Source organism: Drosophila nasuta, chromosome X, assembly GCF_023558535.2.
Source record: "Drosophila nasuta strain 15112-1781.00 chromosome X, ASM2355853v1, whole genome shotgun sequence".
In the NCBI taxonomy this organism is placed as follows: Eukaryota; Metazoa; Arthropoda; class Insecta; order Diptera; family Drosophilidae; genus Drosophila; species Drosophila nasuta.
In genome coordinates this window covers 20,033,725-20,049,998 of record NC_083459.1, presented here as the reverse complement: position 1 = coordinate 20,049,998, position 16,274 = coordinate 20,033,725, and the positions used below count along the sequence as shown (strand labels likewise).

Below are 16,274 nucleotides of genomic sequence, written 5' to 3'. Positions count from 1 at the left end.
AATAGTGTTATAGTATATTTACAATAGTGTTTGTATAGTATATTTTTTCGCAGCAAAATAATGTTTACTTATTATATATTTATTATGGTATTTTTTTGTGTTTTATTATATGAAATATATAATTTAAATATATATTTTATTGCTATTTTTTTCTATCAATATTTTCGTTTCTAATAAAATATATAATTTGTAATAAATAAACTACAACTTGTTCATCAAATTCTATTGCAATATTTTGCTTGGTGTGCATTTTAAATTTCGACTCCTTCAAAGCGCAAAACTTGAGAGTTTTTTAAAGTAATAATATAAAATATGGCACACATTCTATAGCCGCTGCAATGTTGATATCAAAACTAAGAATACCAAAGAAAAATATACATGTACATACATAAAACTTTGCTGAGTTCGACTTTCAAACAGTTAGGATCAAGAAAAATATAAACAAATGTGAGTGAGTATGCTTTACTTTCTTGGAATTCAGTTAGCTAGCTGCTTCTAAGAAGTTAAGCAGACACTCGCATCGTAAGGAGATACCTGAAGCATTTGCAATTCACAATTGAGTTTGTTATTTTTGGTGCAAGAATAATATGAATGTTACCAGCAAACCAGCAGCTCAAATGTGAAAAATGTATTACGAGTATTGCGGCTTCTTTACGCATCATCGAAAAGTGCTCTCTCAGTGTGTGGCTCAAATCCGACAAAAAGATTTTCCCAAGCGCATCCTCGCAAACATTTCGCATTACTAACAACAACAACAACAAGAACAGCGCCAAAATGACAGTCATAACTGTCGATAAACATAAGCGACAACAACAACCAGTAAAAAAAAAAAAACAACAGCAGAACAAACATGAGCCATGTGCTTTGTGTAATACAAATCATAAACATCAAGCGATAACAATAAAAGTAAGAGAGAACAACACACAAAACAAAAAAAGAACAGAAAACAACAACAGCAGCAACGAACAAAAAAATAATGAAATGAATGACAGTTTGCAATACTCTGACTGCAACGAGAAGATTTATTAGGGACCATGTTTTAGCTGCTGGAAATTTATTTTAAAATGAATTTAAATCGTTTATAGAAAATTATTATTTAACAGGCTTTTTTAGTTCATTTTTTGAGTTTAGTTACTTCTAATAAATTCTTGATTGCTTATAAGTAAATGAAGGAACAATTTAAATAATATTCACTACTCATTTTTATAGATGAAGGAAGATATTATTATACCCTATAGATAACCAAGCTTTAGCTAGTGCAATAACTCTTTTTAAATTTATTACAAACTGAATCTAAATCGGTTAAAGAAAATTATTATTTAACAAACTGGCTTAGTACATTTTTGAGTTTAAATATTTTTCTTGATTGTTGATAAATGAAGGAACATTTTAAATAATATTATCTATACATTATTATAGCCGAAGGAATATATTAAATAATATTATGGGTGTATTATTATAATACCTTATAGATTAACCTTTTTGTTAATGGAAATTACAACTTGAAGTAAAATAAATATGTGCATTTCGTTATTTCATTATTGTGGAATAAATTTTTATGTATTTCCATATAGTTTTGCAATGATATTTTCTTTATCCTTGACATGAGCATTTTAATTTGCAAGGCTTTACATTTTAATACTCATCATTTCAATACTTAATTTATACTAATTTCTCGGCTACAATTTGCTTGCATTGCAAATTTAATGATACAATTTATGTGCCCATTTCGGAGAGTATTAAAAAGGCAATGCGCATTTTCATGCGGAATGCCGAAAATCATAAAAATAATATAAAATTCACCGCGGGCGAGAGCCAAAAAGAGAGAGAGAGAGTAGAGTGAGACAGAGAGAGAGGGAGATGGAATACATATTAACGGTGCGATGCGACCCCGTAACAAAAACAAACAAAATATTTACGCTTAATTATGGCTGATGTTGCTCATTTGTCGTAACGAGGGCAATAAAAAAAACAAAAAAAAAAGTCCCGCTGTCGTATGCGGCGTATGCGCGATATTTGTTATGATTTTCAACCGTTCAATGCGCATTGGCAGCCACAGTGGCATTTGTAATTTTCCGATTTACATTACACACACAAACACACACACACACACACATACTGACCATTCAGGTTCACCTCAAAATATTAATATCCCAAGCTCGCATTTCCAATCTAAATAGTGAATGGGGAAATATATCTAAACATTACGAGTTTGGATGCGTTGTTTTTGTTCCGTTCATTCATTAATCATTGTATTGCAGCATTTCAACTTTCGCAGCCATCAATAACTGTTATAAAACTATTACAGCTTCAATCTTACTTCGACGCTGTTGTTCGTAACGTTGCAACGTTGTAATGAGCTTTAGTTAAGTTTATTTCTAAGCGATTACACACAATTCGAGTGACTTTAACTTTCGTTGACAACAATATAACTAATCAATTACATTTTTCATGATTTCTTTGCAGACTTTGTTTGTTGTATTTTCCAAACTTTAAAGGTTCAAGTAAGTACAATAACAAATTTTCAATTCAACTAACATACATAAAAAGTGCAATAGCAAAATTGCATTCATATTATTTGCTGTCATTTTTTTTTGGTACTCTTAAAATTTGTAATCATAAGCAACAAATTGATAAGTTACAATATAGTAGTATTTTCCTTATTTGTTTTTGTATGTTTTTAATAGAATAAAAATGTAATAAAATTGGTTGGAAAGTTCTATAATTTATTTACTGCAGTAGAATTTTGTGAAAAATATGAATTTAATTGGGAAATTATATAAATTTCATAAATAAACCAAAATAAAAGTTTGTAAATTAGAGAAACTTGGCAAACTTGGTTGAAAAGACTTTAAAGTACAACACATTCAAGTATGATGAGTCAACTTTGCTCTCTGTCTCTACGAATCCTCCAGAGTTATGCCCTGTATGAAAAAGAAGGTATGTAGAACAATCTGTAGGAAATCATTAGAGACATAAATGATGAGCGACTAACTTGACTGAAGAAAAAGGTTTAAATTTGAACAGTTTCAAATATGCTAAGTTAACTGTCAAATACTTGTATCATAAATGATATATAGTACACTAAGTAGTAGGATTATTTTCGCGTGCATTATCATTCAAGTTGGCGTCTCTTTGAGTGGGACGCAATTGAGCGATTGTTGTTAGGACAGGTTCCACGCAAAATGTCAATCAAAGTGCAATGCACACTGACACACACACACCTGTGTATGTGTATGAGGTTGTGTGTGTGTGTGTGTGTGTGTGCGTGGAACTGTCACTTCAAGCCTGGCGGCATATCAACGCCTCCCACATTTGCTCGACCTCAAGCAGCAGTCGTTGGCAGTCGTTGCCAGCGGCATATTGCAATTTTCATTGCCACTTCAGCTCATTTAACGCGAGCCAAGCTGAAGAGAACTCGGGCAGTTAGCCAAGCAAGTAACCAAGGCAAACAGGGCAGCTCTATCCAAGTTGCAGCCAGCGGTTGCTTCACTACTCCTCTGATTGACAGAGCATTGAGAACAAAGCCGTTGGCGGTGACAGGCGACTCGGAGCTATGCGATTGGCTGTCTCCGCTTGGATGGCTTAGCTTGACGATGACGATGATGATGTTGTGTGTGTGTGTGCCATGGCCATGTTTACCTGCTGCTGGGCACACACACACATACACACACACACACACACAGAGAGCAAGCCAATGGCATTTTATGGCCACAAGCGAGTCTCGTTTGCAAAGCGTAAAACAAAACTTTAAACATGAAATGATATGCCGATTAAATTAATGCAGCGCCTACCTAACATCTCAACTCAATTCAAAGTGGATGGTAGGGGGGGAGGGCTAATAAAGCGACTGCTGTATTGGCATCATAAAAACTTTAAGTTCGAATCGTTTGAACGCTGCGCAAAATCTGTTCGACCATTGACACCTGCGACCCCAACAGCAGCACAAAAGGTAACAGCAGCAAGCATACGCCCCGTTGCCCAAAAAGGCATCAACTGTCAGGCATCATGTGCACGTAATCATAATAAATGACAATGGTTTTTCCTCTACAGAAAGCGGATACTTTTATTTAATCATGCGCTCGATGACAATGACCCAAACGAACCGAAAAACCAATCTCAAATTTGTTCGCCTTCCCAAGGCCAAGAAAGTTCAGCAAATGCCGCATAAAATCTCTTTTAATCAGTTTGCCAAAAATGCCATATTCATGTCCAACTAGCATTTTATACCCATTTCAATGTTGTTCTCCGCCCGATTACTTCAATAAACTCTCGAATTTATTGCTTGCCATTGGAAGTTTGCTGTTTTCAAAGCTTGAAAATTAAACTCGAATTTATTTTCAATTAATCGTAGATAGTTTTGCATCGGATTTATCGCCTTAACTTCTACAGTATTGTAGTATTTTTGTAGTATTATGGTATATTGAAATTTGTTTAAATGTAAAAGGATAACGAACTGTTCGCTTCGATAAATCCTGCCATCAAATTGCGATTTAAGCTCTTTAATACTTTCGATATTATTGTGCTTGGCACAATTTGTGCTCTCTTCGATTATTTATGGTCCTTAATCCCCACAAACAGCAAATCTGTCTCGGTGTTTGCCTCAAAATGTCTGAGGTAAAATAAAGTTTCCCAATAAGTACACAATGCGTTCTAAATACTTTCGAACTATTTTAGTTTCCTTGTTCGTTGTTGTCAACTGAATGGCTAAGCTTCTTCCTCTCTCTCTCTCTCTCTTTCTTTCTGTTAATCCCTGAGAAAGTTGTGCTCAGTGTGTCTCGTAATTTATTTTTAATACTCATGTAATTTGCATTTGTTGTCTTCTTGTTGAGTGTGTGTATAGAAAACAAATCCAAACACGCATTTACTTCGCCATTTTCAATTATCTCGAGCAGCATTTTCATTTAGACTTGGTAAATTTGCCAACTTTCGATTGCCAGCGGCATCAGCATAAATAACAACAGCACAATCCAACCAACACACAACGAAATACTGATTTTCACAGTTATATGAGCATAAATTAAAGTTTTCCTATCTAAGTTTCAGTCATCACAAATTGGTCGAAACATAATTGCTCGCAGCGCATTTGCTGAAAGGCAAAGTTTGTGTGAAAAGTCAGCTGCTATGATAGGAGTATTTTCAAAGTGTCGCTTTTTTTTTTTTAATATATTTAATATTTTTACAACTTTTACTCGTGAAAATAGAAATAAGATAGTGAAATTATATCTTATGCTATGCACTGTCCTAAGCTGACTGCTATGTAACTATCACTTTAAGACGATTATTACTGCCATAGCTAACTGTTATGTAACTACCTTTTTATGTTGTTTACTACTGTCAAAGCTGGCTGCTATGTTACTGCATTTCAGGCTGATTAATATTGTAATTTTCTAATGGCTCGTAGATCTTTTAGTGAAATGTGAAATTAGTTTTTATTGCATTTTATTTTGAAAGTGAAGCAATTTTTAAACTTATACTAGTGAATAAAAAAGTTTGAAATAGTAAAATTATTTCTTATGTCCTAAGCTGACTGCTATGTAACTATCACTTTAAGACGATTATTACTGCCATAGCTAACTGCTTTGTAACTACGTTTTTATGTTGATTACTACTGTCAAAGCTGGCTGCTATGTTACTGCATTTCAAGCTGATTGATATAGTTCACTTGGATAATGACTCATAGTTCTTTTGGTGAAATGTGAAGTTAATTTATGTTTTTGAGCAACTTATTTTCAAAGTGTCGCAAAATTTCAAAATATATAACAGAAGTTCCCTAAAATGAATCTATTTCTGCTGACAAAAGCTGTCTACTATGTCATAAAATTTGTTCATCTATAATGTGAAATTTAATGTTTTTGAATTTCTCCCCACAAAAATTACACGGTTTTCGACAATTTCATGTATGCTTAATTAAAAGCACAATTTGTGGCAGTTTACGTCGACTCTTCGTTGTTTGTGTGTGTGTGTGCTTGAAAATTCCCCAAAACCAAAGCGTGAGTTGTTCTCCCTGGATTTCTGATGAAATAATTTCAGCTGAGTTGCTGTTAACCTAAATCAACAAGGGCAGCCCAAGTTCCAAAGGGAAAATGGCCCCAAAAGCAACTAAGATAGACACGTTGCAAGTTGCGAGCTGGGGATGTCATGGGGCAGCAGCAGCTGTTGCAACTTTCTTCATTTTTTTTTTTTTGACTAGGGGAAAGCTCTGTATGTGTGTGTGTTTGCTTGTGTCCAACGTGCTTGTGACTGACGTGCTATTATTTAATGAGAGTGCATAAAAAATTAAATCAAAATGCTTTGCACGCGACCATGGGACAGGTGTAGAAAAGCAGGGGGAGAACAGAGGAAAAGAGGAAAGCGGAGTGTGTGTTGCAAATAGAAGGACATACGCAAACTGTGGACACGGTCGAAGGAGCAAAGAGTTGGGTTCTCAAGAGGAAGGGCGTGAAACATGTGAAAACGTGAAGACGGCAGCGTTTAGTGCTCGAGCAAATATTTAGTGGCATCTTAAAACTCACTCGCCTCGCCTTGCCTTGCCCTGCCACGCCTCGCTTCCTCTTCCACTTTCCACTCGTAGCTCCTTGCATTTTAAATATGCAAATGGATACTCGAAACTATTTTATTATTCACACGAGGCAAAAGGCAATGCGCCCACGCACAAAGTGAGAGCGATAGAGTACGAGAAAGAGCCACGTTCCATTTCCCAAAGTTTTCTCAACTGCTTTCTCTTTGTGTTGTTGTTGTTGTTGTTGGTCCTTGTACGACGACTACACGCCCACATTTTGGACTTTGGACTAGGGAAGTAAGCAACAAATTTTCGGCCAGACGCGCTCGGCTTTGTGCCACGTCTCTCTCTCCCCTCTCTCTGGCCTCTCTCCAAACAAAGCTCTTTAGTATTATGTGCTGTTTACGATGCCATAAAAAAAGCAAAAGCTGCAACATGAAACAAACAAACAAAGGCATAAAAAAAGAACAACTAAACAAGCTGCAAGTTCAGCTGAGTTGAACCAACTTATTGTATACCCTGCCAGCAATCTTATTTCAATTAGCATACGATTTTAAAGTGAGAAAGAATTTTCATTGGAGTAATATTTTTGATCTTTCTAGTTCACACTACTTGGCTACAATTTCAAAGTGTTCTTTTAACTAAAAAGTATAGAGTAAATGGTACAATAAATTAGATAATATTTATGTCTTGCTGAAAACCTTGTCAAGAATAAAGCGTATACAAATTTCATAATTTTATGAGAAAACAAAATTGTTACTCTTGGAAGTTTGAGCAATAAAATATCACATTTTCTTTATGAAAGTTGAAGGCAATTAATGCAATCATCCACTACATAAAACTTTTTAACAATTTATGCTAATTTTAATTACTGCTTTTCAAGCGTGAGTTATCGATTATTGAATGTAAATAAACCTGTTTACTATCGTTATCGATCTGTAGACAATTCTAAACGTTTTCCAGAATAATCTGATTTGTTCGAACAATAAAATTATATATATTTTGCTTATGCAATTCAATCATTTGTTAGAAGCATTTCTTGTCATTTTAATTACTACTTCCGAAGCAAAAGTTATCGATTATTATAAGCAAACAACACTTTTTACTATCGTTATCGATATGTAGAGAATTCTAAGCATTTACCGGCATAATTTATAAAGACAGCAATTAAGGCAATCATCTATTATTTATTATGAAAGTTATTTGCGTTTTTCATTTTAATTGCTGCTCTTGAAGCGAAAGTTATCGATCATTGTACGTAAACAACACTTTTTACTATCGTTATCAATATGTAGCGAATTCTAAGCATTCTTTGACAAAATTTGCAAAGAGTTCAATCACAAAAAATATGATATTTCATTTAGTAATATATTTACCCTGTAATTATTGCGGTTTAAGGAAATGTTATCGATCCTTACAACACTGTTTTGCTATCACTATCGATCTCTTGACGATTTAAAGTATTTTCCGGAACAATTTGCGTTGCGTTACCAACGGATGTCATAGACATGAAATTCTAAAAGAGATTTTCCGCCTTTGAATATTTGCACAAAACAGACAGACGGACCGACAGACAGAGAGATGAGCAAAGAGCAGGCGAGCGAGTGTCCTGACATAGTCCTGTAGGGACGGGGGATGGGGAGGGTCCTAAGCACAAGTAGTTGCCCGTCTATTTATCAGCACAAATGTCTGACCAATAAGCCGCGTTGGCACACAAACACTCACCAGAGACACAGATAAAAACGAAGAGAGCAAGAGGTGGAGCAGAGGAGATGGAGATGGAGATGGAACAGGTCGAGGGTCGGGTTGCGACCCAGCTCAAATCATGTCGACTTGGGGCACGACCTACGCAGCTTTGGCAACTCAGCGACAGTGTTGCAACTCTTTGGTCTATGTGTCGTCTATGTCGCATATTTGCACAGGAAACGGAAAACGGAAACGCAGCCCCTCGCTTCTCTCCTTCCTTTTCCTTCTCTTCACTTCCCTTCTCGACTGTCTGTGATCTGGGAGGAGTAAAGTGGAAACCACTCCATCGACTCTGTGTGTCGCTTTCAAAACGGAAATTATTTGCGTTCTTATTTGCTGGCCAAAGGTCGCGTATTTGGCATTCAATTTTTTTTTCTGTTTCTTCTGGCCGCTTTGCAGGTTTCTTTTCAATTCCTTTCAGTTTCATTTCATTTCTTTTCTGATTTTTTTCTCATTGTTGTTGTTGTTGTGTATTATGTTTATGTATTTTGTAATTCGTTATTATGATTTTTTTTTTCTTTTTGCTCATTTATAATTTACAATTCTCGTATTTGGGCAGCTGTTAAGGTAATTGGCAAAAAACGAAATTGCTGCCCTGATATATTTTTTATTCATTTGCAAGAAACGAAATTCAAACAAAACACTTTTGCCCCTCCCACGTCGATCGTTTAGGCTATGCAAAACTTTCATTTCCATTGTGCAAAAGTACAACATTTATATTTAATACAAAATTTACTTTTTCAATGAATCAATTTGAGAGCAAAGAATAGACTAATCATTTTAATATGTAATATTCAATGCGTTCAATAAATTATTGTTAATTAGCTAATGCTTAGGGGAATAATAAATGAAAAGTTTGCTTTGAAATTTTAAGTATATTCAATACAGTTGCTTTAGAAATCAAATGAGAAATCAAATTCCTCTTAATTTAAATCTTATTCTGTAATTCATCATGCTGAAGCAAATTGTTTATAATTGAAATCTTATTATGTAATTGTTTATCATGATGATAAACAATTTTCTAAGATTGTCCAGACCTCTAGTTTATTTAACATTTACCTCATTAAAAGCGCTTCACTCGAAGACTAAAAAAAGAATTGGGAATTGGGATAGAATAAAACAAAATTTCGCCCGATAAACCAAAGAAAATAATCCTTGTCCAGGATTATGTAACTATCCAACTGTGTGTGTAGTGCATGTCGTCCTTCAGCCTCGCTCGCTCTCATCATTTTGCTAACTGTTCAGTTTGTTATTTTTATTGATGGCACAAATGGATCGTTGTTTTCATGTGCCCCTCGTGCGTCTGTTGTTATCGCTGTGCGGCCGTGACACGCCTCATTGCAGTGCCATAATGATAACATGAAATCTCCAGGACAACAAGGACTACACAGCACACACCACACACCACACACACATGACCATTCAGACCCTCCGAAAATGTATAAAAGAAATAAAAAATAACAAAAATAACACAAGAGCATACGATTAAAAGAATGTGTGACTATTAGATACCCAGCATTCTAAACAGATTTCAAGCTTTGGAGAATCGAATTATATACAGACAGAAATAAAGAATATATTGAATAGTAGTTTGCAAATTTGGGGCTAAGAACCTACGATTAACAAAATTGTATTTGAACATTAAAAACTTGCTTCAGGAATGTTTTAATCTGAACAGATAAGTAGATCGTAAATCTTAGTTTAAGATCTTATCGATTCTTAAAAGATTAATCGAATTTTGGGTTAAAAAGTCTTAAAACAAGATCTCAATTTTAAATTTGCATTTTAAAATTAAGACAATAATGTTTTTTCTGCTCCGGGATTTCATATAATATTCATTCATGATTTTAGTCTTCATGTCAGCATGTTTTCTACATTATTTTAATCACTAAGTTATTCTATTTAAGACCCAAAATGACATCTAGTAGTTTTTCCTATTAAACATTGACACTTTAAAATATCTATTAGATAATTATATTTTAATAAAGGGTAAATATCTATTAACTTTAATATATTTTCTGTCCGCAAACTAAAATACCTCACTCTACTTACTTACACTTGTGGTGTAGGGTATCAAAGGACGTAGCGCACAAATCCAATTGATTTATAAACGGGGCCATGTCCAGATTTCCAGCCACTAACCGCACAACATTTTCCCCCGCATCCCTTTCTCTGTATTGCTGTCTCTCTCCTCCTCCTCCACCTCCATCTGCCAAGCAATATTGCTCTCACTCTGACTCTTGCAATTTGAACGCTTATTAAAACGCTTTCAGTTTGGTCGCAAAACAAAAAAAATAAAACACTGAGAATTTGAAAACTGCAAAAACTGAAAATGGGCAACTGCAAAGCGCGACGCCTCAGTAATTTTTCAATGAAAAGAAGTGTGAAATTGTGCCGTTATTCATTACTATATCTATGTATATATATATATGGCTGCCCATGAGGTCCCTTGGCTTTAGCTTGGCTAGCTGACCGTGCCTTGTCTCAGTTCAGAATCGTTGCCAGGGCGTCACTGTAAAATTGAAATTGAAAATAAATACACAGAGAGGGCACACAGAGCACAGTACGCGGTCCACGCACAGTGGTTAAAAATAATCCTTTTTTGTGGAAATAATCCGATAAGAGGACATCATTGATTTGCTTTTTAATAGAATGAATGGACAGAGAAATGGTTGAAGTACAAAAGCAGATCATCAAAAATTATATCTCTCGATTTACAAATTTCTTTCAATTCCTTACACATTCCTGTATAATGTTATCGGTAAAACTATTAGTATAGCAAATAAAGTTCATATTGATTAAATAGTTGTTAAAACTTAGAAGACAAAATTTAACTTCAATTCTAAACAGACTAAAATTAGTCCAACTTACACTGATGTAATTTGTTTAATTTAGAATTTTATTGATGTAATAAGAACAAGTAAGAAAGTTACAGTCGAGTGTGCTCGACTGTGAGATACCCGCTACCCATTTTTATTAAAGGCAAAATATTGCGGTATCATTTTCAAAATATACCGAAAATACTTAAAAAATACTAAAAATATACCAAATGGTATATTTGGTATATCGATATAGTTCACCATTCAAAATATACCATAGACGGCACAATGTACCAGATTGTCGGCCAAAGCAACTCAGACCCCTAGTAAGTAGGCGTTTTTGCCCATACAAAAGTATTTCTTTAATAACTTCCACAATTTTTATTTGATCGCAACCAAATTTTCAGGAATCATAACTACTACAGTAATTATTGTATGTACCAAAATTTGTAGCTCTAGCTTTAAAATTACACTTGTTATTCAATTTTTTTTGATTTGCGGGGGCGGAAGTGGGCGTGGCAAAAATTTGAAACAAACTTGATCTGCGTGCAAACATAACAAATGCTGTCGAAAAAAAATTATAGCTCTATCTCTTATAGTCTCTGAGATCTAGGTGTTCATACGGACGGACGGACGGACGGACAGACGGACAGACGGACAGACGGACATGGCTATATCGTCTCGGCTGTTGACGCTGATCAAGAATATATATACTTTATAGGGTCGGAGATGCCTCCTTCTACCTGTTACATACATTTCCTGCCGGCACAAAGTTATAATACCCTTCTACCCTATGGGTAGCGGGTATAAAAACTAACTTGAAAAAGAAGTGTATCGATCTATCGATAGATATTGATAATGCGTCCATATGAACATCCAAGACAATGAGGTTCGTTTTTGTATTTTCTTTGGCACTGTTTTTTAAATAATTTAAAATATTTGTTTAATATATGAAACATGAACAACATTTTTGATAAATATACCGCATAGTATTTTAAATTAGCTACTTTTTAAACGAGTTTTAACTTTGCTAAGTGCAAGTTTCCATTGCCATCAGCTGTGTCCCACTGTGCACACACATTCAGCAGCCGAAAGACAGATGACGAAAAAAGAGAAGAAGAGCAAAAAAAAAGCGCACAGAATACGTATTGCGTATTGTTGCCAGTTGCTAAGAAAAGGACTCTTCCCTTGTCCTGCTTTGACTTCTGTTTTTGCAGTTGATCTCTGTATGTATGAAGGTGTGTGTGTGTGTGTGTGTGTAGAGGTGTGTGTGAGTGCTAGCAACTTGTGTGTGTGCGTGAGTTCGTGTGCTGGAAAATTTATGTGCGTTGACAAGTTGAGCGCCACAGAGCGCTCCAGAGTTGGAGAGTTGGAGAGCTGGAGAGCAAGCCCAAAAGTTGGCGTCGTTCTGGCCAGAGGACATGGGCGGAAACACCTGAAAGGTGTACACACACCTCTGTGTGTGTTTGTGTGTGTGTGTGTGTGTGGCGGGTGACGTCTCCTGCTGATTCAGTTGGCGTTGCTTGTAATTTTTCAGTGCCGCGCCTAGACAAGGCCACACAAGGAGCGGCAAAAATTGAAACAAGCGAACAACAACAAGAAGTGAAGGAGCGAGAACATTGCTGCGACCACAAAGACAGAGAACAAATTGATGCGGAAGTTACTTGGCAAATAGTTTTTCCGGCACTCGCATATTTAAACTTAAATTAGCAACAAGATCAAAAAGTTTGCGCAAAACTTGCCTCAAAGTTGTCAAATGTGACAAGAAGTTTTGGTGAGAAGCAGCAGAGAAAAACATTTTCACTTGCCTGCCAGAATCTGCTCGCAGATTTATGAGAATCAGAGAGTAATACACAAGTTTTGTTGGATTTAGTTAATAACACAATTAAATCAAAGCAAAACTCTGCTTAATGCATCAGTTCATTATGAATAGCTATTAAATATCAATGTCCATTGAATGCGAATTGATTACAATTCTGTTTTTTTTTTTGCCACATGCTTCATAAATTAAACAGCAAACAAATAAAAAATGTAATTAATGCTCAAACGAAAAGTGAAAAAAAGACGAGGCAACAATGTTAATAATACAGTCAGAGGCTAGATAATATTAATTAATTAATGGATGATTGCATTTAATAGCGAAAAATGTAAATTATACGATGAAAAGAGTATTTATTTAAATTCATGTAGATTTCAACTTTAAAGTATGCTTAGCAAGCTCAATACATTTATCAATAATTTATGGAATACATTTAAAGAAACCATTTTAAAGTGGAGTAATATTCTTAAAATATACCAAAATTAGTATACCGAAAAGCACTAAAATATACCAAAGGCTTATTTTTAAAATATACGAAATTCTAATATCACAAAAAAGCAAAATATACCAAAGTCTTATTCTTAAAATATACCTTACTAATTTACCACAAAAATAGTAAAATATACCAATACCTATTTTTGGTATATTGATATAGTACTACATTCAAAATATACTATAGAGTACTAATAATACCAAATTGTCTGCAAAAGTACTTAAGCCCTGATTTGCCATTCAGAGTATAATAAACAAATAATATATATTTAACGCCCGCTTATTTGTTATAAATACAACTAAAGGAAATAATCTTAATCTTAATACTACTTACGCTCTCATCCGTTTAACATATTTTCTTCTTTTTGTTTAGAAAAAAAGTTGCAAATTTAGATTAAAATAATCGGATCTGAGAACTTTTCCTCCTTTTTTTTTTTTTGCTCTCAAACTCATAATTTTTTGCAATCCCTTTCAAGTTGCCAGTGAGAAGTTTGACTGCACGCACCTTGTCGAGGTCGTAACTGCGCATTGAAAACGGCTTAATCCCCGCCTCAAAACGCAAATGAAAGTTGAGTTGAGTTGAGCTGAGCTGAGGGGTAACTTTGCGAGTGGAAAAGAAAGTTTGGTGTAATTTTCATAACTGCTCTGTGTTCAGCTGGCAATTTTCCGAGAGATATAAACTCAAGTAGCCACGAGTTGATGAGGCATTAGACACACACACACATACACACACACACATCCAGCTGCACAAAAGACCAGAACAAGCGAGCAGGTCAAACAACTCTTTTTATGTCGTCATCATCATCGTCATCATCATTATTATTGTCACGGTGTCGTATACGTAATGTTAATCTGACAACTTCTGCCGGCATTAAATTTTGAGCTGCTGCACTTTTGCGCAGCATTTGAACTGAACAACTTTGTCAGTTATATTGTCATCATTGCGACCACAATGCGTGGCGCCACAATCGCAAGTGCCAGCTTGTTGCAGCCCGTTGTGGCAGCAACTTGTTAAGTATTTCAACATGGCTCTCGGCTGTCTGCAGGCAAAGGCACTTTGTTGCTACAGCTGCACATTCCAGCCATCCATCAGTATATACTATATACCATATACTACATATAGTATATCTCGCTTCTCCCTTGTCCTCTCTCTCTCTCTCTCTCTCTCTCTCTCTCTCTCTCTCTCTCTCTCTCTCTGTGTGTGCTGGCTAGTTGAACATGCCGCTGCTCGTTTAGCTGCCATTTGATTTGTAACAAAACGCATAAGTGGCGTACAAAACTTTTCCAATATATTTATAGTATGTGCTCTGCAGCACATTTTTTCTTTTTCCTTTTATTTTCCTTTTGCTTCGCCATTGCTGCACCATCAAGGTGCACACAGAGTTAAACGCTAAACGCTTGAAAGGACACAAACAACTTCCACTTTTTTATGTTATTTTCAAAACTTTTCATGTTTGCAAGCATTTGAGCGACAATTTTCAGTTACATGGTGCGTTCCAAAGTAAACAGGACTTTTTGAATCTAGCGCCATCTAGTGGCGCCATCTATATATCAACTAGTGCGTTAGAATCTGCTATCCTTTATCGACTTCCAGTAAAAATTTCATGACATTTCATCTATTGGAAGTGAAGTTATTGCGTTTTAAGTGTCAGTATGTTTTTGTCATCGGTGCGAAAATGAGCTTCGAACAAAGAGCCAACATTAAATTTTGTTTTAAAACTTTTACCGAAACGTTTCAATTGACGAAACAAGTTAATGGCGATGGTTGCCTATCCCGTAGCAGAGTGGACGAGTGGTTTCAACGTTTTCAAAGTGATCGTGAGGACATAAATGACGATGAACATGTGGGCCAACCAAAATCCGCGATAACCGAAAATTCCATCGAAACTGTGCGTGAATTCATAAAAAATCAGCCGAAATCATCATTGAAATTTATGGAAACATCTCCGAAACATCGATTTATCGCATTTTGACCGAACATTTGGGCTTTCAAAGGTGTGTGCACGGTTTGTTCCGCACAAATTGACTGACGTCCAAAAATTGTTCTGAATTCAACATTCGAAGGACCGACTATTTGACCAAAAATCACATTTTAACCATCAACCACTCCCCGTATTCACCTGATATGGCACCGTGCGACTTCTACCTTTTCGGAATAATGCATTTGCCGATGAAAGGAAGGCGTTATGCAGACGTCGAGGCCATTCAAACGGCTTGCACCGGCATACTGGAGGCCATACCGGGCAACGAGCTAAAACACTCGTTCGACATGCTTTTGGACCGTGCAAAAAGCTGTATTAAAGCAGAAGGAAACTATTTTGAATAATATAAATTGATTTTGCCGAGAAACCTATTTGTTCTGTCTTTTTGTTAAAAGTCCTGTTTACTTTGGAACGCACCTTGTAGTTGTGACCCACAAAAAAAAAAAGAAGGAGAAAAAAACATAGTTGCTGCAACAATTGATTGACCATTAAAGCTCAACTGGATGTCAACACGAAAAAATTCCTTTGCACAAAAATATATCAAATTGAAAAGATAACTTTTGACACTTCACTTATATGCGCATCAAAGTTTTGAATGCTTTTGCAGACTTCGTTAGCTTAATTAACTGGCAACTAACGCATTTAAATTGACTGCATTTGATACGCTCAGCAGAATTTTACGCTTTTTAGCTTCATTTCCAATGCTCAATTAGCAGAGTCAGTGAATATTGAAAGGAAATTAAGGCATCTAAAAAGATCACAACTAATCAATAATTGTCTACAAAGATATATTTTTATTATTTAAATCAATTTAAATTTGTGTTATATTAAAAATATAGGGAATAAATGTTTGTTTGCTAAAAGATATATATTTCTCTTTATATGTTTCTCAATATGATTATATTTTTAAGAAC

The 16,274-nt window shown here is 35.3% G+C and overlaps 1 protein-coding gene across 2 annotated transcripts in view; it reads left to right on the top strand.

The window, feature by feature from the left end:
* Window positions 1-16,274, top strand: part of LOC132796528 (allatostatin-A receptor) — a 158,724-nt gene that overhangs the window by 70,717 nt on the left and 71,733 nt on the right. For both annotated transcript variants that reach the window (XM_060807728.1, XM_060807729.1), the window contains one exon: window positions 2,467-2,504. The gene's annotated coding sequence lies outside the window, so the exon portion shown is untranslated. The remainder of the gene's footprint in view (window positions 1-2,466; window positions 2,505-16,274) is intronic.